Here is a 23,574-nt window from a genome sequence, read left to right as displayed (position 1 = left end):
AAATAAAAATGGAAAATTTTTCAGTGATAAATTTTTTTCCATTTTAATTTGAAATGATCCGTAAAATTTGAGGGTGCACCATTAGAAAGGGGGGGGGAGAAAATCCTACAATAACATTACATAGCTTTAATAAATTCTTTCAGAGATACAGTGGATGCTGATTAATTGAATCAACCGCTTTATTGAATTAGCCACTTCATGGAATCGAAATTGTTTAGAACAAATGTGATTCATATAAGCGGCAGCCACTGCATATGAAATGGCATTTTAAAATTAGCATATTTCCATACATCAATAATTGAAATTGTAAACTAGAATAAAAGTAAAAAAGTAACTTCACAACCTAGGCCCTGGCTAGGGGCAAGCCGAAAAGGGCGCACATCGCAGAGGGGAAAGAAAATATAAACAGCTTGCTGGAGGAAAAAAAGTGACACGTTAGTATATGGAGAAGCAAAATTAATCTAGAAAAGATTGCAACCAGTGTGATAGGCATAAAACAGCAATTGGAGGGGGCGGGCTGGCGTGGTTCATGAATCGTAGTCCTTTTCCTGTCAAAGCATATAATTATAAAAATCTTTGACTTGAACAACAATTTCTTAAAAATATAGCTTTGACCAGAGGCGGACAGTGCTCAAAGAGCGCGCAAACCTTGACTCCCAAAAGGCGCACAGGTTCGAGGGCGCAAAAAAAAAAAAAAAAAAAAAAGAAATCGAAAGTGTTCGTGGGCGAAAATGTTGGGGAGAATTTCTAATCTAATAATATGTCCCCAATATTTCCTTTAACACTAGCAGAGTGAGTTCTGAAATAAGACTAAGAAACTATTTCAAACTGGAAGGACGTTTAATAAACAATAATGTAAATAGCTAAAACGTTCTGTAAATGATAAAATATACTAAGAATGTAATCATTATACATATTATATATATATATATATATATATATATATATATATATATATATATTTCTCCATGTGCTGTTTTTGCACAAGATAAATAATACAGCAATGATGAAATCTAAACTGCATGACTATCGACTAAAGACTTCAACGAAAAAACCCATTAGGAAATAAGCTAATACAAGTTCATCATATTCACGAATGGGCAAGCGGCACGAACAAGCAAGTTCGAATTCCGGCCTAGCGACCGCCTTTGACGATGAGAGATAATCTAAGAGGAAGAACATAAGTCGCGAGCAGTTTAAATATCCCCCGGGTCATTAGCGGTTATTATTAACAGACATTTATGCGATAAAAAAAAAAACAAGTCGCACAGTTTCAAGGGTGCCAAAAGAAACAAACAGTAAAAAACCACTTAAGTCTCACAGGTTTGAGCGGAAAAAAAAAAAAATTGAAATTTGACATCTTGAATTCAAATTATGTTTTTCTCAATCACGAGGGTGTGTGTGTGGGGTATGTTTGTTTGTGTGTGGGAGTATGTGCATGCGTGTAGGCATGTGTGTGTCTGTGTGTGTAGGTGTATGTGTAAGTGTAGGCAAGTAAGTGACGCAACCTGGAGACTGTTTTCACTAGAGGAGCAGCATCCTGAGGCGGCTGGCCAACGGTGGTGCTGCAGAGGAAGGCGGGGAGAAATAGGAATTCAAAACTGTCAAGTGAGAACAATAAGCAATCGTGGTTGCTCAAAAAAAAAAAATAAAAAAAAAATAAATAAATATGTTAAGAAAACAAATTGCAAAATGCAACCTTGGAACACTTTTGGGGCTTTATGAGTTGATAAAAATGAGCTTGAGAAATGAGATTTATCAATATGTTTCAAAAGAAATAAACACAATTATTCAATTGATATTGGCAAGTTTACAGAAGTCATTGCTCTCATTAAATACTTTGTGGAGGAAAAAAATTCCTTCAATTTAAAATTTAGCACACATAAAAATATTCAAAAATTAAAAGGATTTTTCATCTAATTGCAGTTAAATGTAAGTACAGTTTTTAATACAGTGCAATGTTTCATGCATGTATTTCCTTAAGGAAATGTCTCTATTTATAGAAGCAGTCTTCAACCTGGTTATTTCCTCGTCTATTTTCTGGTACTTAGGTCCTTTGTTGGGCGTCATTGATCCAACACAGAGCATGTGCATTTCTGCAAGGTTGGCACCCTGTAAAATATATCTGAATAATGTAATGTTCATTTATGCAACATAAATCTCTTGAAAAGAAAAAATAAATCATAAATGTATTTACATTATACTTGATTAATACCTATTTTGCTATATACTTCTTCAAACTAGTATGTTGTGGCCAACACGAAACCTTCTTCTATATCTTTCTTATAATTCTAATCCCTACCCATGCTTGACGAGGAAGCAATATTCCCAACAAAAACAAAATTACACACGCCAAAATTGACGACCATCCCAATTCGCAACTCCAATAAACTATAGGGGGCGCTGCAGCCAATCTAATGGCGGATGAAAAAGGTAAAACAAACAAATGCCGTAACTTATAACTTGCATCTACGCTTTCTGTTTCGCAATAATTTTTCATTGTGTTTGTGGGAAGTTTTCTTTTTTATTCCTCTGAAATTACATTACACCACAAACTGTATGAAGCCTGTCATTTACTCCAAAGAAAACATGTGGAATGGAATGTTTTCCTTTTTTTTAGTATTGTTAACTACCAAAAGGTAGAGTATTCAAGCTCTTGAGTTGCAAATTCCCGATTTATCTCAAAAGCAAAGAAAATAATGACAATTTACGTCAGATCTATGCCCAAATTGGCACACTTGATACTCTAGGATTTAGAAAGGGATTTTGATTTTTGCCAAATTTGACCCAGAGGTTCTTTGACATACTCAAGAACTTATATAAGGGGATTTTCCCTCCTTAGGGGTCTTCATCCCCTTGGGATTTTTCCTCATGCAAATCCACTTCTTAAAATTTTTGCCTCATTTGGTACAGAGATCGTTTGATACTCAGGAATTCAGAGGGGTTTCTCCTCTCCTTTGGGAGATTTTCTTGAAACAAATACAGTTTACACTGGATCTTTGAAAATTTGGCACAGGAGTCCATTGATGCTTAAGAACTCACTATAATAAAGTGAAAGCAGCAATTAATAGTTCGGCTTTTTTTCTCATTTTTATGCTAATCAATGATTCTATATGGACCATAAACTTTCTGTAACAAATTTCATTCCTTCGTATTCATAATAAAGCAGTCTAGATTTTTTTTCTCTAAAACCAATTGTTCGTGATCACGTGGGGATCCCGCCGGACAAATATCACTATCAGTTAATTTTGCAGAAGAAACTAGATTTTCGTGAAAAATTGAGGCTTTCCATGTGTGCGCCTGAAGTGATGGCCAGTGGTCTCGGATGTCAGTGCTTGTAAAAGAGAAAGGGGGGAGAGATTAGAGGGAGGATGTCCCCGTGCGTATTATTCGTGTTGTTAGAAATGGGTGGGTGAACAAGGAGTGGAGGGTTGGTCAACAAGTTCTCGGCGGAGAATCTTTCCTAATCCGCAATGAATATCTTTCTAAATTGACGCAACAAAGATCATTAAAATTTCGTAATATTTTATTTCAACAACGATTTTAACTATTTTTCAAGAAGTAATTAATATTTCCTGATGTTAACGAAGCACAAAGATGATCTGAAAATAGTTCTTATTTAACCAGTACGGGACGAACGACGCGTCTTTGCGTCAGTGCCAGGTGGTTCTTCAGAGACGAAAAACGCATCAGTGCATTACGGTAAGTAGTACGCAGCCGACCTACCTGACAACGCTATTTTGCGTTCTGGATTTGGAAAGAAATGTTTACTATTAGATGGCATTACTTATCCATGAATGATTGCTTTCCTGCATTAGTATTTCTGTTTGACGTCAGAATGGGGTCTGTCAAGTGTCTGTGATTTATTGGATTTCGTGAAAGAAAATATAGACATGTGCTCGCAAGTGAGAAGGGAAACGTATACTCATCTTGAAGTGGCTCTTTCCAGTTTCGGTTTCATTTATAATGGGATTGATGGGAGATATTCTAGCAAGGAGCTTTACTTTTATGTACATTTGGTAGCCACAGTGAACGTGTTATCGTTCCGAGGAGGAAATATCCTAATTTATGACTGATCCATCTATGGATCTTTTGGGTCACGTTGAAACAACTGTATATTTTTGTTAGAGTTCTTCATACAGTAGTTACTTTCGAAAATCATACGCTGAAAAAGAAGGCAAAGAACTTAGAAGGAGATGTGTAATTTGCTCCAAGCAGAATAAAAGACGTAACACTACGTATGAGTGTAAAATGCTCAATGTGCATTTATCTGTGCTTTGAGATTTTTTATGCGGCTTTGAAATATTAATTGTTACAATATTCTTCAAGTATTTCATAACGTGATTCTTTGCTGAGTTCAAAATTCATTCATTCGAATTATTTGCACGCACAAATATCGGGTTTATTTTATTAATTATTTTTACTGTGTTTATTAATATACTTTTAGACGATACATCTAAATAGATCTAAGTTTAGTGATATTTTAATTTCTATGTTTTTTTTTTTAATTGGCAGTTTCTTTCAGATTGAAGAGTTACAAGTTATTATCATAATTTTTAACTTTCAACGCTTTTCTACAGTGATTTTGAATGGTTTTAAATATATTTAAACTAGATGCTATTTTCTTTAAAACAGTAGTCATTATGTCAGGATTTTTAAAAAATTACTTTATGGAATATGCTTGGAATTTAGACACAACTACGTGTGCACATTTTACTTAACAAAACAGAATCTTTCTTCTTATTTTGGAGTAGGAATAGAAATTTACATTGGCTCTAAGAGCTCTTTAATAAATTTTATAGCCTAAGCAGAGCCGTGCGGGTACAGCTAGTAAAGTAATAATAAGCACTCAACACACAATTCTTCATGTTGCGTCGTAAAATATATAGAGAATCAAAAGTGAAAACATTTGACTGTCATATTGATATAGATCTCTTTTTGTATAAGAAATTTTTCAGTAAATGAAATAACTTTCAAAGTTAGAAAATAGACAAACAGTAATTACAGATAAGACATAATAGATGAAAATAGTAATCCCTATTCCCGCCCCCACTTTCTTTTTCTAAAAGTAAAAAAATAAAATAAAATAAGTAGGGGTTTGGGTTTCAATCGAAGGTTTATACATGCACCCAATTTGGTGACTATTTTATATAGGCCACAGAATTGTACGAAATGGGGGCGATGTTTCTCCAGAACATATTAAATACAAAATAAAATACATATTAAATTTCATTTGCTATTTTAATTATCTTTCTGAATGTAACTTGAATAAATGTGAATAACACGGAAAGTTTCTTTACAGAAGATCTGCAATGCAACATGAGATGCTTCCAAAAGTTTTCAATCTTTTTTTTTAAAAAACATGATTCCCCCCCCCCCCCCCCCCCCCCGGATATTGGCCGTATAGGAGTGTAATTTTTACACCAAAAAATTAGAGAAAAAGCTTAGGCATGTTATTTCAAAATTTTGCAGTGCAAAGGGAAGGGAGGGCAGTGTTTTTGTTCACCACATTTTATAGTGAAGAAACAACAAAATACGAAGAAAAAGACTATTTTTTTTTATATTTCCAAAATCCAGGGGGTTCCAATGCCCCCCTCTCCCTGATTTCCCAAATGAGGGACCTGAAATAAACTCTGAAACGAAATCCAGGAAGGATAGATCATTTTATTGATTTTAAAAATATTTTTGGGAGAATACCCCCTTGGATCTCCCTTTTTGCTACATATTTTCCCGCTTTTAAAGTTTTCACCTCTCTAGCCCTTCAGAAGAATGCTCCTAGTCATAGTTCATATAATATTAAATTCTCCTCCAAATGAAAATGATGGCAATCAAATGACTACTCATCATCGAAGGGGAGGGGGGAGTTCACTAATCTTACAAGCTAAAACAAAAGAAAAAAAACAGTATTTAGTTAAAATTTCATCACGTTTGGGAAGCAGAGAAGTGCTTGAACTAAATCCAATAAGTAACTTTGCTAACTTGGTTGTCCGTTTTCTGCTCAAGTCATTGTGGCAAAACAAGACGCATGTTTTATGCTGATCAACATTTTGAATACAAACAACTTTAAACTATACTACTCAAAAATATACTGTCGTGAAATGTATGATAAATTTACATTTTCCCCAATCAAAATTGAGCATTTATATCTCTCATATACAATCGGTTCCCTCAATTCAACTTACGCCAAATGCCCATAACGCGAGTTTTTCTCGAGTAACGAATGTTAGAGCGAACGCGAATTCCTCACCCACAACACGAAAACTTTTGGAAAGGAATCATGGCGAAAAAGTGACGGCTTTGCTCTTTACTACTAAATATTAGTTTCGTGAATATACTTTCATCCTTTTAGCATCACTAACTGCTCTAATTCCCACCCAGCACTAGTCAAAACATTGCTTTGTTAGTGTGTATAAATAACAACTCCACAATTTTCTTTTAATGTTTTAAATTCTAAATATGAAAGGTGATGAAATATTCTGCACTAAAGCACCCTGTTTCATGATGGAAGGAGAAAGTGAAAGTTTATGACAAGATAACGAATTCTTGAATGCTGGAAACACTGAAAAAAGGTTCGAAGGCAGTGGCGGATTTACTAGGGGGGTGGCGGGGACGATTGCCCCCTCCATAACTGTCATTTTCGAAAACCAATAATATAGAACTGAAGGAATTACTAGCTTGCGCTACTAATTTCAACCAAGTACATTCCACAAATTTGCTTAAAATTAAATTTAGATAGTTAGTGTAGTCGAGGATGGACAGCATTACTTACTTTTTAATTTGAACCGAAGCTCGCCCCTCCCCCTTTTTTGAACATTAATATTTTTTATATTTCTATATGTATCTTCCAACCTTTTTCTTCCATGGACTACACTTTATTAGTATGATGATACATTTTGCTATGACTTAGAACAGTGATTCTAACCCTGGGGGTGATAGCCACCAAAGGGGAGATTTAACACTAGAAGGGGGCGATAGGGGGAGATTAGCATTTAAAATACAGGCTAAAGGGGGGGGCTCCCCCTACATAGTGGGTTGAGGGGAGGAATATGGCTTTCAGTTTTCAACTGCCATCCCATTGAAAAGAATGTAAATCCGCCTGATCGAAGGTAGCACATAAATAGTAGTAGTATATACTATATAGTACTATTACAGTGTAGTGCTTTATTATTTACTGCATACTGTATGTACCATACTGTTTCTTTTTTTTTCATGTCTCTCACTCCCATTGATAATTGATATTGCGCATCGTAACAGTATTTGTTGAATACTGCTGTTTTTTTTTTTTAAATACGGTAAAAATTCAGCTGTTTATGTAAGAAAGGGTAATATATTGTTAAGAAATGGTCTGAAACAGTTTGAGAGGTGTTTAAAAATTTCTTAAATAGTTGGGTATATTGATAAAAAATTCGTATATTGTCCGTTTTCCACGAGAAGGCACTTGACTCCTTCTTCGTCACGTGGTATCCAATGATTCTATTTCACTGTTCTCGGCAGAAGGTATATTCGGATCATAGCATTTTGTTGTAAAAGCAGCAGTTTTTAAAATGTAAGAACAACTAAAATGACAACAGACAAGTAATGTAAAGGACACTTAAGGCTGTCTGGTCGACTCTTTTAGAAGTGCAAGGATTGCTTACCCATCACCTCTGCATAAAATGGAACTCTGCATTCGAAGAGGCGGGGTTAAGTGCCTTCTCGTCAAAAGTGGACAATACATACCCTCTTCCACAACGTTAAATTTCGACTTATCCACCAGGGGTCTTAGAACGCCTCCCTTGTGTAAGTAAAGACTCGTCTGCATATCTGAACACGTAAAATTTTACGGGAATATTTTCTAATTAAAAAGCAATATGCACTCGCCAAATAAAAATATTCAGTGAATGCATGACTGATACGTGCATGAAAGTATGTCTCAAAAATAATTCCAAAGAAAATTAACTGTATGAAGAACATCGAGCAAACAGCGTTGTGACCTGTTCAGAAAAAAAAATGGTGGCACATCAATAAATTCTTGATTTAAACAAGCATCCTATGAACTCCGCTCACCCCCCCCCCCACCTTAAAAACAGTTCTGGTAGTTTTCGGGATTTGTGGGTATTACTTCCATTTACTTACATGTGTTAGCAACGATATGGTTGATACAAAGCATCGAGCGCAATACTTAATTTGCTTCTGAATTATCACAAGCTAGAAACGCAGTAGACAGCAAGTGTAAGCATTCAGCGCGCCAGGGGATTACGCGCCAAAGTTCATCATTTGTGACAAGGGCCGGACTGGACTCCTCAAAGGGCCGCAAACCTTAGAACTTCAGAGGGGTGCATGATATGTCTGCACTTATTTACCAATTGTAGATTACATATATCAAGGGGGGATGCGAGGGAGGAAAGGTTTTCATGATGTGTCATTGCTCATTACTAATTACAAAATTTCTTGCATATGTGTTCACATGAGAGGTGCATTTAAACTTTCATTTGGGCATTTTGCGGGGTATTTTCGGGGGGACCGGGGGGTCGTCGTCCTTGTGTGTGTGTGGGATTATAATATTTTGCCTGCTATCTTTTTTTTTATTTTGATTGACCTGAAGAGAGGGAATGGTATTAGGAGAGTAGTGCAGAGTTTTACTTTAAATGAGATATGTATGCTCTAAAATTTAGGGTTTTCTTCTAACAAGGGCGCAACAAGAATTTTCTTCAGAAGGAACACGTGAAAATAAAAAGATTCAGATTTAATAGGGAAAGGGAAGGAAGGAAAGGGTGGGGTCCGGGGGAGTACACTGACACTTGTAGTTTTAAAAACTTGTAGAAAAATTTTGACACTTGTAGTTTTAAAAACGCAATTTGAGACTTTCTTTGCTGATGTTAAGGGGGAAAAAGTACATTGGTCTCAACGGACATTCTAGAAATTGAAGCCTTGAAAGAACGATTATAGGCCAGATTTATTGAATTTGGCTAAGGAATCTAGCTTCAAGGAAATCCAAGGAAACCAATCAATTTCAAAATGTAAAAAAAAAAAAAGATCGAAATCAATTATTCCTCCCCTTAAAAACTCACTTGTCGACAAACTTTGAAGATTTTACGGAAAGGAGGTTCTGGAGCTTTTCCCTGGAAAAGGTAAGGAGGCAAGTGTAGTTTAAAGAACCTATTTTTTTTTTTAATGCATCGATTCCCAAAGTGTGTTCTGTGGAACACTAGGGTTCCGCCATGAATTAGTTATTGCAAAACATATTTTCTACAGTAAATTAATAAAAAATTTAAAAAAAAAAAAAATAACATCACGGAATTAAAATGCCATGACAGATTGTAGTTGTAGTCGTCTTTGTGTATCGTATCGCCATGCCAGCATGACAAAGAAAATTCCATCTGATTTGAAGCAAATTATTCCTTTAGTTTTAACAGTATTTTTAACAAGTTTCATGCCCTCCAGTTAAGACTATTCAGCTATATTTATATTATTCATATTAGAGACATGAATAGTTAACACAAATAACCACTTTCCCAGACAGAAATATGCTTGCTTTCCGCAGGAAAAGTTTGAGATTGAATGAACTTCCTGACGAACTGAAGCTTTTTTTTTAACTGGAATAAAAAACTGTAAGTTTTCAATGTTTTCCACGCGGAGCGATAGGGATAACAAATATATACCGAATTTCGTCCAATTCTATGCTTTACTCTTTGAGTTAGATTGCCCACAATAAATCGGTCAAATGCATGTAGACGCAGACACATGGACAGATTTGAAAATCGGTTGGACACAACTTAAAACTGGCTAATATGTCAAAATATGAAAAATTTCTCGAAACTAAGTTTCTTCTATATAAGTAATTATGGTAGCGAATGGAATGATTATTACTTTTCATTTGACTTTCAGATCGTTAGTATGTTTTAGGGGTTCCTTGAAGTGTAAGTGAAGTACTAAGGGTTCCGTAGGTCGTAGCTGAAAAGTTTGGGAGCCGCTGCATTAGAGGAAGGCGGTTCGAGGACCTTTGCTCGCATATAAATCTTAAAAATGCGATTGTAATACAGTGGATGCTGGTTAATTGAACCAACCGCTTTAATGAATCAAATTGTCAAAAACAGAATCAAATCCAGCTTTGTTGAATTAGCCACTTTATGGAATCAAAACTGTTTAGAGCATACGTGATTCATATAAGCGGCGGTCACTGTAATAGAGCCAGGAATTTTTCGAAATTAAAGCTCCAAAAACGCAATTTTTAGCGATTTTTGAACTTGCTGGGTATTTGGGGTCTTCCCTGGAAATTGGGAAATTGAAGATTTGGACATGAAATTTCAGATGCTACGTAATGCTTTCGGTGTTGAAGGGGGGAGGGAGGTCCGGAGGAGTAGCATTTTTAAGGCTTACTTATTTTCAGACGAACTAGGAAAAAAGAATGGAATAGGGGTGGCGGGGGGGATAATTAACTGAATAAGCTGTAACTATTGAATATTATTCATTCAAAGGTTTCTTCAAAAGAAATTAAGATTTTCCCCTGACCGTATTATTATTATTATTTTACATTAAAATCATTTTGTTTTCCCAATATGTGTTCTTTGCTTCTCTTCAATAATAAAGAATAGTTCTGAAAAACATTCAACTCAGCGTTTTGGGGGAGGGGCACCCTTCAGGTTGTGCCACTGACCTCCAATCAAAATTTCTTTAATAATTGTATAGAAATTTTGCAAAAGGAACCTGTAAAGCTTTTATGACGTTTCTACTTTAACTAATTACATTTCATTGACTTTCTTGCTCTTTTTGAACGAATTAAAATATTATTGTTTACCAATACTTGATAATATTAAATATTTCATTATAATAAAAGGAAAATATGATTCTTTTGGATTCAAAATTATATTTAAAAAATGTGATTACTGTATCACAGTGTACAAAAAATTGCTCTTTTGGTCAACATTATTACCACATCCCAAGCTAAAGTAACATGACTAAACATATAAATAAAAAAGTAATATAATGTTATCTGAAAATAACGGAAAATCTATAAATAATTAGGAATAAATTTTACGAAATAGGAAAATGAACTGAAGTCAATAATTGCGATTGTGGAATCAGATAAGGGAAGATGTGAATTAACAATATATGTACATAATGATGCCTCTTAAAAAGGAAACATTTTCCTCAAAAAAGTAAAAGGTAATAAATATAAAGCTTAAAGGATAAATTTAATAAATATTCTCACAATGATAAAAGTAGTCTCATTTCTTGACTACCTTCCCACAGTTCGTCAATAACTTTTTCATTGTAAATTGCAAGAAGTTTCTGTTGTCTCAAAATGTATTTTTAATAAGTCTTTTCAAAGTTCAAGATGGCAAAAACGGACCCTTCAAGAAACTATTTGCCTACAACAATGTATAAAAAATATCCTTGAAGATCTGAAAAATAGGGGAAGAGGCAAGCCTGGATTTACGTAACCGCACTCCGCAGTGCGGGAGGCAGGGCACACCACAGAGGGCCTCATTTACCCTAAAATCAGCCCGACTCCGGGCTCTTCGCCTCTGACTCCGCAAACCTGGAAAAAAGACATTTTTGTCGCGATAACGTGAAATGAAATAACTGAAGGGGGTATCTAAAAACGCAACAGAGCGCTTAGAAACTGACTAACAATTACAAGTACCGGATGCTTGTCTTAATTCTAGATTGAAAGAGCTCTCTTATCTGAAAATGTTTTTTAAATGTCACAAAATATCTGCTTAAGTTTAAGTAATTTTAAAATTAACGATGGCAAGGGACAAATTTCTGGTTCAGCGGTCCCCTATTCTGGATGTCACATAAATCCTGTCAGTTGTGAATCTAGTTTGTGGCTAAAACGTACAACTGAGCAGGATGCTTTCGTCACAACCAGGGTGCAACATTTTGTGCTATCTATTGGGTAAAGGGAGTTTTTTTCCTACACAGGAACACCCTTAAATATACAGAGATATAGATATATATGCACATACAATATATCGAAAATTATATAATTAAAAAATTAGCTTACTGAAACAGGGTTGGCAAAAACCCGGGTTTTTTTAAAAAAGCCCATAGACCCAGGATTTTTTGGGTTTTTTAAATAAAACCCAACTAAAGCTGGGTTTTTTAAAAAGAAATGTGGGTTTTTTGTCTTTTTTTAAGGGAAAATGTGGGGTACTTGTAGCATATTGTAGTGTAAGTATATGGACAAAGCAAAAAAATCGTCTTGGAGTAAAAAAAGCTGGGAAATTCAGCGTTTTCTGAAGAAAAGTAAAAAAGACGATAAAACCCAAGAATGGTGAAGTTTCAGATTTTTTAGTTTCCATGATTGCCAACAGTTAAGAAAAAGTTACTTCTCGAGTTATAAAATCTATTGTTCGTTTGTAATTACTACATTTTTTTTTTTTTTTGCATTTTACTTTATTGTATTTTATTTTGTTACGCAAAACTACTGTAGAACCTCAAATAGTTTAAATCCCTTTTTACTAAATTCCAGCTTAATCAAAACATTTCTTTGAATTTTATGTTACCTGTTTTTCTATTTCTGTGTACAGAGTAAAAAATATTGAACTTTTTCGTAAGATAATGAAAATACTGTACATCCTATTCTGTTTTCTGTCCGACCTTTTGTGAAACCTGTTAATTTCTAAAAAATATACCTTGTTTATTCGAGATTTGTGACTTGTTGGTTGGCAGAAAATTGGTTTGCTTTAATTCACATGAAAGCCTTTTAGCTACAGTAGTTTCCTCTGTACAATCTACAAATATTGAGAAAATCAGACATGACAGGACTTAGTCAAGATAATTTGAGTTATTTATTGACCAGTTAAAGAAAAAAGTTAAAAAATATTTATTTAAAATCTTTGAAGTATTTTTTAATGCTGTTAAGAGTTAAAAAATACTATTAAAGTTCAAAATTCATTTTTTATGTCCATTGGCTGTGGTGAAGAACAAATAAAAAAGAAGTTTAAATTGTTAAAGTATTTAAATTAATTAATTTTTTTAAAAACTTCTCGGAAAATTTAAAAAAACCCAAAAGTGGGCTAAATAATGGGGTTTTTTTAAATGGGTTTTTTCAAAAAAACCCATTGGGTACAATCCGGCCAACCCTGTACTGAAACATTATTTATGAATGACTAAAACTAAGGGTTTTTTCAAACTTACCTTTGCTGAAAATAAAGCGCAGAGTTTCATTCCTTCTAGTTTTCTCTGTTCTCTGTTAATCTTAGGAATAAGATAGAAAACAATGAACATCATGGTTATTTTTCTAACTTAATAAAATTCATAAAATTATAAAAATAATAATTCTAATGGCTAACACACAGAATTAATATCTAAATTCTAGAATAAATATAAGAAAGAAAGTGATTTTAGGATGAGATTGTTAAAGATTATTAGTTACCATCGTGATGACCGCGTGGGATTATCGAGTTCCAACAAATTTTTTGTATCAAATCGTTTTGGTACCAAACCATCTAACTGCCGGCATCCACCCCAGTCGAATATTGAGGGTCGGTCAAGCAAACTGAGAGATAGAACATTAGCGCCACCAGTGGCGCTGGAATAATCCGGTCACTTTTTCGCTCCGCTGCCAAAGGAGACGAGGCTCCTTCCTTTTTGCCACCCTGCTCATGGTTTAGTTTAATGACATCAAGCAAAAATCTTCTGGAAGCAAAATAGTTTACAAAAAATAAATTTAACAATAAAAAATAGACTTCATTTAAAAATATTTATATTTTAACTAATTATTATAAGTGAACTTTTTATTTTACTTCATAGCTTTATACAACAAAACAAAAGCCAACATGTTTTTTGAAAATATGCAAGATGAGCGGACAGAGGATCCACAGAGGAAGGATGTCAAAAATATCCGCTCCAACTAATTACGACAACGCCGTTTGCACAGCTGGAAAAAATGAGTATATTTCCCAGTCAACGAATCTCCCGCCGAGCATTCCAATTTTGGGGCCTTGTACGGAGGAGAGTTCTGGTTCCTTTAATGATTCTTGTCTCATTAGAGATTACTTATCTAAGATTAATTTAATTAAGTTTGAATTATATGATAATCCTGAAAATGCTAATTATGAGGAAATAATTAGTTTTACCAATGATTCAATTAATGCATATTTTGACATTACTTCCTTTAATAAACTTAATGATACTGATAAAGAAATTCTATATGATTTACAAACAATCAGATATGATGCATCTCTGATTAGGTACAACAAACTAAATGCTATTATGTTTAAATTACTTGACGAACAGCTTTTACTTAACGGTAAACTGCAAAATAAGTTAATTGCCGCTGAAAGAAGACGTAAAGATGAATATGATTTCCTCATGGAAAAAATCAATGAAAGTAAATTTGCAGAAGTTGAAAAACTCAAAAATAATATTGATTTGCTCAGATTACAAATAGGAAATCCCCCTGAAGAAAAACGGATAAAATCCATAAATACTAACTGTAAACCGCAGGACAATTCCGAAGCTAAAAATTCTGCCAACGGCAGTAAAAAAAAGAAAAATAAAAAACAAAAAGCCCAAAAGGCAAAAGAAACGGTTCTGAATACTGAAATTAACACAATTGAAGAAACTATGACTCCAAATATCAAAAATGAAAGTAAAGCTCAGAACACTACTTTAACTGAGCAAAAAACCCAAATGATACAAATAACACAAACTCCCAAATTAATGACATCCCTGGGACTCAAAACCTTTTGAAAGGGGAAAATGAAAAATTAAACACTGATTCAGATGATAATGAATCATGCATAACATCTCATGACAAGGATGAACCTGATCCAAACACTTCAGAAAATTTAACTCCTGATAACGAAATAAGCTCATTTCAGGATTCTGAAAAACTAAAAAGAACTCAAATCCCACCCATTTGGGTAGATAACATAAAAAACACAGAAGAAAAACTAAAAATTTTCTCAAACATTGCAAATGAAATCATAACTGGAAAAATTAAGAATGATAAACTATTATGCTATGCACCTAATATTGAAGCATACCATAAACTCAAAAATTTTCTCACAGAAAATAAAATGTCACACCACACTATAAGACTCAAAACTGAAAAAATCATCAAAGTTACCCTACGAGGCCTCCCAATTAGTGCCAACCTAGATTGGATAAAAGGAAAACTTGAAGAAAATAATCTTTCAATCATACACCTATCACAACTACACAAAGGACCAGAAAAGAGAAAACTTCCATTGTTCCTAATTCACTTAAATGAAAATAGCTCAAATAAAAATATTTGAGAAATAAAAAAATTTGGGAGATTTTCCAATCTCCACAGAAAAATTGAAAACATTAAACAATATCAAACAATGCTGGAACTGTCAGCAATAAAATCACTCCTCATTGGGATGTAATCGTCCCCCAGTTTGCTTAGTATGCGCTGGGGAACACAAAACATCACATTGCATAAAAAACAATACAAAAATAACCCCCAAATGCATTAACTGTGGTGCTCAACACAATGCAAATTATTCAAATTGTCCAGCTAGACTGGCAATCATTGAAAAAATTAGATTTAAGAAAAATCTAAAAAATAAAAATGAAAACACTATTCCCAGGACTTTAGAAATTCCTCAAACTGAAAATACTAATGAAGTCCTAAACATTCCAGAAAATCCCCTTCTACAAACTCTAACAAGCACTATCAAAACAATAATACAAGAACTTGGAAAAATTAATATCACTCCAAGTTCTAATATCACAGCAACACCACCATACTAAATGTTGCTATGGTGACTCGACCTTTCTCTATAATTACCATTAGTAATAAATAACTCATTAATTATCGATTTTTTCAATCTAAAAAAATAAAATTAAAAAGTAAATAACAATTCCCTGAAAAGAGGCCAACCGGCTTTGCAGTCAGCCAATGAGAGCGCTCCCCGGTTTCATTGCATTCTCCCAATCAGAGAACTTGAATTTTGTACTAAATGAGATGCATCATAATTCGAAATTATTTAAATTTTAAATTTAAATACTCAATTATCCCAATAGTTAAACACTTAATAACAAATAAAACTTTTCTGAAGCAGTTCACTAGATGGCGCAAGCTTAACTTGTGACCATGATGATACAATTTAAAAGTTTCTCAACTTTAAATTGACTTAACTGTAATTTTAAAAATGAGACAAGATAAAGGGACCTGAAATCCCATGATCTATCCCCCATTCGACGAATATATGCAAGATGCTTACAACAGATCTGAAAAATTTGCAAATGGAAGTAGAGTATACAACTTGGATGAAACTGGAACATCAACAGTACAGCAACCAAAGAAAGTTATAGCTTGAAAGGGAGCAAACAAGTTAACCAATGTACTAGTGGTGATAGATGTCAACTAGTTACAACTTGTTGTAAGTAATAAGTGCATTTGGAAACACAACATCACCAGCTACGGTATTTCCTCAAAAGAAATTTAAGGAACACATGATAAGCTGGGCTCCTTCAGGAACTCTTGGTTTTGTTATAGGCTTAGGATGGATGACTAGTGATGTTTTTCCTCGTATCATGAAGCATTTCATACACCACAGTGAAACTTCTATTGACAATCCAACACTTTTGAACTCCAACAATCAAAAGAGTCATGTAACCATAGAAACACTCAACATGGCACAAGAAAATGGGGTTAGTACTATAGTTACCATACCGCCTCACACAAGTGACAAATTTCAGTTACTAAAAAAGTGGGCATTTATTCCTCATTCAAATCAAACTACAATGATACTTTCGATTCATGGTTGGTTCATGATCCTGCCATTCCATTGAAGGCGGATACAGACTACCATTCCCCACCCCGGAATAAACTTGCGGTTTTGGCACTAAAAATTTCTAAAACTGCTTGGGGATCAATAAAAAGCACTGAATCGACCAGGAATAAGATACTTAGTAGAGCATAAACGTTACTAATTAATTTCATAAGGATTGGAATTAAACAATATTTCAAATATTTACATTTAAAAAAATTAAAGAATTGATAAGATGAACCGGTTACACTGAAACCGGTTACACTTTATTTATCAAGCGCTTGAACACAATGTGGACGAATAACATGGTCGACGGTTTGGGGGGGAGGGTCATGACCCCTATAACCCTCCCCTTGTATCTGCCACTGTCCAGGGTTTTTCACAACGTCCATTTTTTGTGAAAAATGAAATAATTTTGTGAAAAATCAATTAATTTTGTAAAAGTCATCTAATTTTGCAAAAAAAAAAAAAAAAAATTGTAAAACCAAAACTTTCAGAATTTTGCTGGCGCAAATACTGCATCATTGGAACTTAAAGTTGAGTATTTAACTCTATTCTGTTGAGAATATTATTATTGAATGTTTTTCTAGTATTTGGGGGGGGGGGGGGATGCGGCATTGCTTTCTTGGAGATGGCCAACCCTCAAGTATCAATATTTATTTACCATTCTACATTCTGTTCAATTGTACTAGAAGTGTTTTTTGTATAGTATTAAAAATAATAAAAGGGATTTCATTTGTTTACTTCTTAACAAAGCGTACTAAACATCAAAAATTCGAGAAATCTGATTTCCATAGTGGATGCAGAGAAATCGCAATCCTCAAAGTGAAGGCATCAAAAGTACAAAAACAGCTTGTAAAAGAAATATTTTTGATAAAATTATTTCAGAATTGTCAAATTTGAATCAAAACACTTCCTAAACTTTAGTTTAGTTACTGGTCTCAACACAAAAAATGCCCTATTTGTGGTTCTATGCTCACTACAAGATATATCTTATCAAACTTTATAAGATTTAACTTCTCACTTTAAACTTCTATGATAAATATGATAAACCACACATGAAACAATTATATGATTACATAATAAAAGAAAATATTAAAGTTAGGTCAAATTGAACACAGATTTGCATTCTTTTCTACAGCAAGGCAATGTACCACAACAAAAAAATTTCTACAAGATACAGAAATTTAACACTTAAGATGTGATACACTCATGTATCGCAAACGTCACAAGATTTTAAAAATTTCTTTAAAAAAAAAAGTCCTACAGTTTTGCTTCAATTAAATTATTCAAGCAAATCATAGTTAAACATGATTGAAATACTTTGTTAGTATTTGTCAACGATTTAGTGCTCAAAATGTTGGTTAACCAGCAAAAATAGTGTCTGAATGTCACACCCGTCACAATGGAATAGCCGCAAAGCATTTTCTCTATTTCAAACCTCCTGTTAGCAGCGAGTTTTTAAATAATGAATACAATAAGAATTGCAGCTGCAATGAGTTCAAAACTTATTAAAAGATCCTAAAATACTTCACTAAAACTTACGAATTCGGAGCAGGAACACTGATTTCCAGCCTTGTTTATATCTCCTATCCATGGCTACGGCTGGCTCCGTGAACGCCGATCTGTCCGATGCTTAGTGAAGGAATCGTTATTTTTTTTTACAAGCACTAAGCACTCAAGACAAGTAATTTTTTTCTGGCGATAAAAGTTCAAACTAAGGAACCCTACACAACGAGAAGACCACGTGATATGACGTCAGAAAACTATCACGTGATGCTGAACTAGCCAATCAGATTTGCGTATTTCCGAGTTCCTAGTGAACTCTAATGACATGTATCGAAGATTGCATGTCTCGATGTGTCGATTCAGAAGAGTTGAGTTGTCACCTGATTGATTCGAATTAATTCCACTTGTTGACCGCACGTGCTATGGAGAGGAGTACGAATATTCGCGGCAGTGGAATATGTAAATGAGTGATGGTCGAAGTAGAAGTTAGTGTGGTGACGTCATCGAGGCATGGAATCTCATTGGTTGATAAAACATATATATTGTGGCGAGTGGCAGCACTCGGTACGGCAGCGGTCTCTCTTCTCTTAACGATCCCCAGTTGTTGTTTTTGATCGTGAAGCCTAGTCCGGCTCACGTGTGGGGGGGGGGGGGGTTCCCCGCGATGCTAGCGGGGGTTTTTTGTGGTATGTGATATTTACTCTTCCAAGTCCTGGAATTAGTGAGTCCAGGTGAAGAAACACGTGCGTTGTGTCCGGCCCATTAAAATGCCGGGGAAGTGAGTTCCTACGTGTCTACCGGAGATGTTCACCGATCTACGAATTATGTAATATTGCCTTTCCATTACGGACATTCCTGAAGTGTGATCCTGCGGACCTTTTGAGAGTCTTCAAGTTGATCCTTCGGAGCGGCAAGTGATTGCATCGACATTTTGGTGACATTTTTCCTTTATTTACTGGAACCACTTTTGTTATGATATTTTGGGGGTGTATTTTATGGGGATGTTATTCTAGTCATATTTAATAAATGTATTTTTCTGAAACATGTTTTTTGCTTGTCTCCAACTTGACATTACACGGCCAGTTAATGTTGGCTTAGTTTAAATATCTTAACTTTTGGATTTTAAACTTAACTTTAATTATGCCAACATGGGGCACCAGATTTCTGTCATCTTATTTTTTTTTTTTTTTGAGCAGAAAGACAAAAAAAATTCCAAAAAAGTTTTATGATGGACAATGTGAAGAAGTCATATTAGACTCTAAGCAAAGTTTCAAGGTTTCCTGTTTTTATGTAATCTGTGATAATTTGATTACAAAACTAAAATTCAGGATGTCAGCCTATGATGGCATATTAAAGAAATTTTCTTGCTTGTTTGAATGCGACAAGCAAAATATTCGAGAAAGTGCAAAAGATCTTTAAAAATCTTTCTCCTGTGATTTGGAGGAATGTTTTCCTGATGAATTTATACATATTAGTTCAGTCATCGGAAAAGAAAGTTTAATCACCGAAAAGTTTAAAAAAAAAAAAAATCCATAAACTTTGTAAATGGATAGTTTTGCCAATGTAGATACAGCCCTAAAATTGTTTTTTACTTTGCCAATCTCCAATTGTAGTAGATAACGATCATTTTTGCTATTGAAGAGTTGCGTACTCTTATTTCAGATAGTAAATTATCTTCATTAACTCTATTATCATTAGAAGGAAGTTTGACCGCAAAACTTGGTTGTAAGGACAATATTGATGAACTTACTAAAAGAAAACAAAGGAACGCAGAAAGCACATTATGATTTACCTTAACCATCATAGTTTCACCATCTGCGACTGAAAAACATTTTCTTACATGAAAATCAGGAATTTTTTAGATTTATATGCAGTGATGTCTTTGCAAAACATCTTAATTGTTAACTTTTTCGTATGAAATCGATATTTTAAAGCTTTCATTCTATCAAAATAATATCCAAAAATTACCTTCATGTTTTTTTTTTTTTTTTTTTTTGTCTGTGTGGAGGGGGGGAGCGCCATATTTGTCAGTGCCCCGGGCACTCAGGTGTGTAAATCGGTCCCTGTTTATTTCATGACCCTTCCCTTGCAAAATTCATGTGTGCGCCACTGTACATCAGTATTGTCCTTTAGTATGTAAAATTACGTTTTATTCTAACAAATCTTTCTAGAGGCACAAATAAGTGTATTTGTGTGTTCAGCGAACCTTTTATAGTCAGGATCATTTTAAATAGTTTTTAATCTCCTAAAGCATTCGTATTTCTGATTTATGGGACCTGATTAAACGCATTAATTAATATTATTGTACTTTTAGACTTTTCATTTTTAAATCTATTAATTAAATTCCATTTTTAGGTGTAGCTGGCAAGCAGCAGGCAAAACTTTGATGATCTGGACTCAGTTACTTCCCCAAGTTCGCCAATGCCACCAACTAGTGCACATTACCACAGAACCGAAAAAGAAAATAAATATTACAAGGACTCGATATGTGCTTTGCCTCAGCGCCGTGTCCAAGGGGAGGGTTTTAGGGGTTAAACCCCTCCCTTGGGGAAAAAATAAGCAAAATGAAGAAAATGTATATTTGACTTAAATTTACTTTAATGAGAAAGTTTGCGTTCAGCGTTTTTATTTTATTTTAATTTTCTCTCTGAAGTTTTTTGCGATTTACAACTGCTAAAGCCTTACAAACTGATGTAATATTTCGGAAAAAGTATGGCGGACGAACCGCTGAATGATCTGCCAATGCAAAGAAAGAATATTGCTATATCTATGAAGATGCATTAGTGGTTGTGCTTGGCTATGTAATTTGCATCTGTAAAGAGCTCTTTTTTGTTTAGTTTATTAAGCATTATTTCAGAACATAACAACCTGATATACATTCTACATTATAGAAGAATTTGTAGTATATTGCAATGAGTTTTTAATACTCATTGCAATATACTACATAGTAAACAGATTTAATTAAAAAGAAGCAAGCAAAGTTTGATTAAAGCGAATCTGTGAAACGAAGGAATACTTTGGTAATTTGTACAGCTAGAGGTATCCTTCAAGAATACAGCAGTTCCTACATGTGAATAAACGCCATATTGGGATCGGCAATTTGTCGTAAAACTAAAAGCTGTAAGGGGGTTGAATTCTCCCCCCCCCTGCTGGTGAGATTAAAACCCCTCCCCTTATGAAAATCTGGACACGGGCCTGTAAGTTTACCTTACTCTTTCTTTGACCTGTCGCGAATAATTTCTTCAAAGTTTCCTCACCTTCTCCAGAGAAAGAATTGCCCCGATAGGAATCGAGGCAGACAAGTGGTCTTCTGGGGTTTCCGAGAAACACAATGTGCAGCGCTAGGAAGAATGAAGTCAGGAAGGCAAATGCTGTACAAGCGGCCCTCGGACACCCGAGCTTCAGAGGCGATTCTTTGTGGATGAGGCCCCAAGTGTGCACTCAGGGACTGATTTACGGCAGGGCATTCGGGGCCCGGGGCACCAAAGGAAAGGGGGCACCAAATTTCTGTCATCATTTTTTTGGGAGGGGGGGGGGACCAGTGTTCAGGGCGTCTAACTAAGGGAAACAAAAAATTTTGTCATTTGACAATTTTTTTAATTAAATGAAAGCCTATTAGCCAATTGTGGAGAACGATCATTTTCGCTATTGAAGAGTCCCTTTAATTAAGTGTCCTTTGCGTACTCTCATTTCTGATGGTAAATTATCTTTATTAGCTCTGTTATCAATAGAAGGAAGTTTGACCTAAAACTTGATTATGAGAACATTATAGATGAATTTACTTCAAGAAAACAAAGGAGAAAATATATAAAGAATCATTGATGCGCAGAAAGCACATTATGATTTACCTTTACCATTTGTATCATAGTTTTTCCATCTGCGACTGTAAAAAATTTTCTAGAACATGAAAACCATAAAATTATTTTAGATTTGTATTAAATGATTTCTTTGCAAAACATCCTAATTATAAATTTTTTCGTATGAAATCGATATTTTAAAGTTTTCTTTCTATCAAAATAATGTATAACACTTACCATCATATTTTTTGTGTGTGTGTGGGGGGGGGCACCATATCTGTCAGTAGTGAGTAAATCGGTCCCTGTGTGCACTGCCAAACAGTACGGTGGACAAGGCACCTCTTTCTTTAAGGTCATGCTTTTCTCTACCCACCTGCAAAGAACAAAGAAGGAATAAATGTTTGGAATTCTAATGTTTCCCAAGATACAAGACATAGCTACTACTAAAACTTTGCAAGATGCCAGTGCAAAAATTGAAAAATGTATCGAACACACCAGTTTCGGGGTAACCAGAAACAAATACAAATGTGACGACTGTCTGTTAGTGGACCCTTGTCTGTTACTGGTGACGTTACCCTTCGACCCAACTTTGGTATTCTAATTTCCTAGACCTCTTCTAGCTAAAGTAAGGGGTCTCCGCTTTATTTCTAAAACTACTAGACGTTAAATCCCGGTTATCACAAAATTGCCAATTCAACTGCGCTTGCGCACGGACTTAGCTTTTTGGGCTTTCTGTTTTAAGATTTCGTGTTGCTTGTTTATATTTTGGCTGAGCTAGAGTCCCAACAATATAATGAATGCGATTAGAATATTTTCACAGCGATTTCGGGATACATTATATGAAACTACGGAAATGAATAACTGTTAATCTTTATAAAGAAAAGAGAAAAATGACACTTCAATATTTATTGGTTTGAAAATATTTATTTAACGTAAACGTAAAACATCTTATGTACTTCAAAAATGATTGGTATATTACAGATATCCGTCTTTTGCGGATATTTTACGTTATATGTAAACAGCTTAGTATTATACATTTGTATTTAGGTTGAGGGTTCGGCTTTGTATTAGAAGTGATGCTGCAATTCGAGTACGCTCTTCTGAGGTTAAAAATTTGGTCCTGAAAAGGACCTTTGTTTGATAGAAAAATCAGACTCCGAATCCATTAATAATTAAGACGCAAAACTCAATCTTTACCGAGGCGTAAAAACTAAATCAAAAAAAGCTTTGTAATTTCTAATTTTTATCTGTTGTTTTCTCATATTTATTAATAAATTTAAAATGTTTTTAATTAGTTTGAGCAAGAGTTCTGAAATCAGCAAAGTCCGTGCGCAAGCGCAGTTGAAATGGCAAATTTGTGATAACCAGGATTTAACGTCGAGATCTAAAACTGAGAAACTTCTAGCTATTTATAATTAGAATTCAATGTTTATCTGCCACTATGAATTTTATGATAGATTTTCAACGGCATTCTTTCGTAAAAAATACCGGAGCATTGACTTTGAGAGTTTTTTTTTCACTTTTTTTTTCTGAGC

General features: G+C 34.4%; 1 long non-coding RNA gene across 1 annotated transcript; it reads right to left on the bottom strand.

Moving 5' to 3' along the window:
• Positions 1-993: 993 nt before the first annotated feature.
• On the bottom strand, positions 994-18,365 carry LOC129229951 (uncharacterized). Its single transcript, XR_008581130.1, has 4 exons — positions 18,279-18,365; positions 13,364-13,626; positions 13,126-13,185; positions 994-2,112 (listed from the first exon to the last, which is right to left on the bottom strand). It is a non-coding gene; the product is annotated as an uncharacterized LOC129229951 (long non-coding RNA).
• Between the last annotated feature and the right edge of the window lie 5,209 nt (positions 18,366-23,574).

This window comes from Uloborus diversus, chromosome 9 (assembly GCF_026930045.1).
Source record: "Uloborus diversus isolate 005 chromosome 9, Udiv.v.3.1, whole genome shotgun sequence".
NCBI classification, from domain to species: Eukaryota; Metazoa; Arthropoda; class Arachnida; order Araneae; family Uloboridae; genus Uloborus; species Uloborus diversus.
Note: the sequence above shows the minus strand (reverse complement) of the source record. Positions and strands in the feature narration are given on the sequence as shown.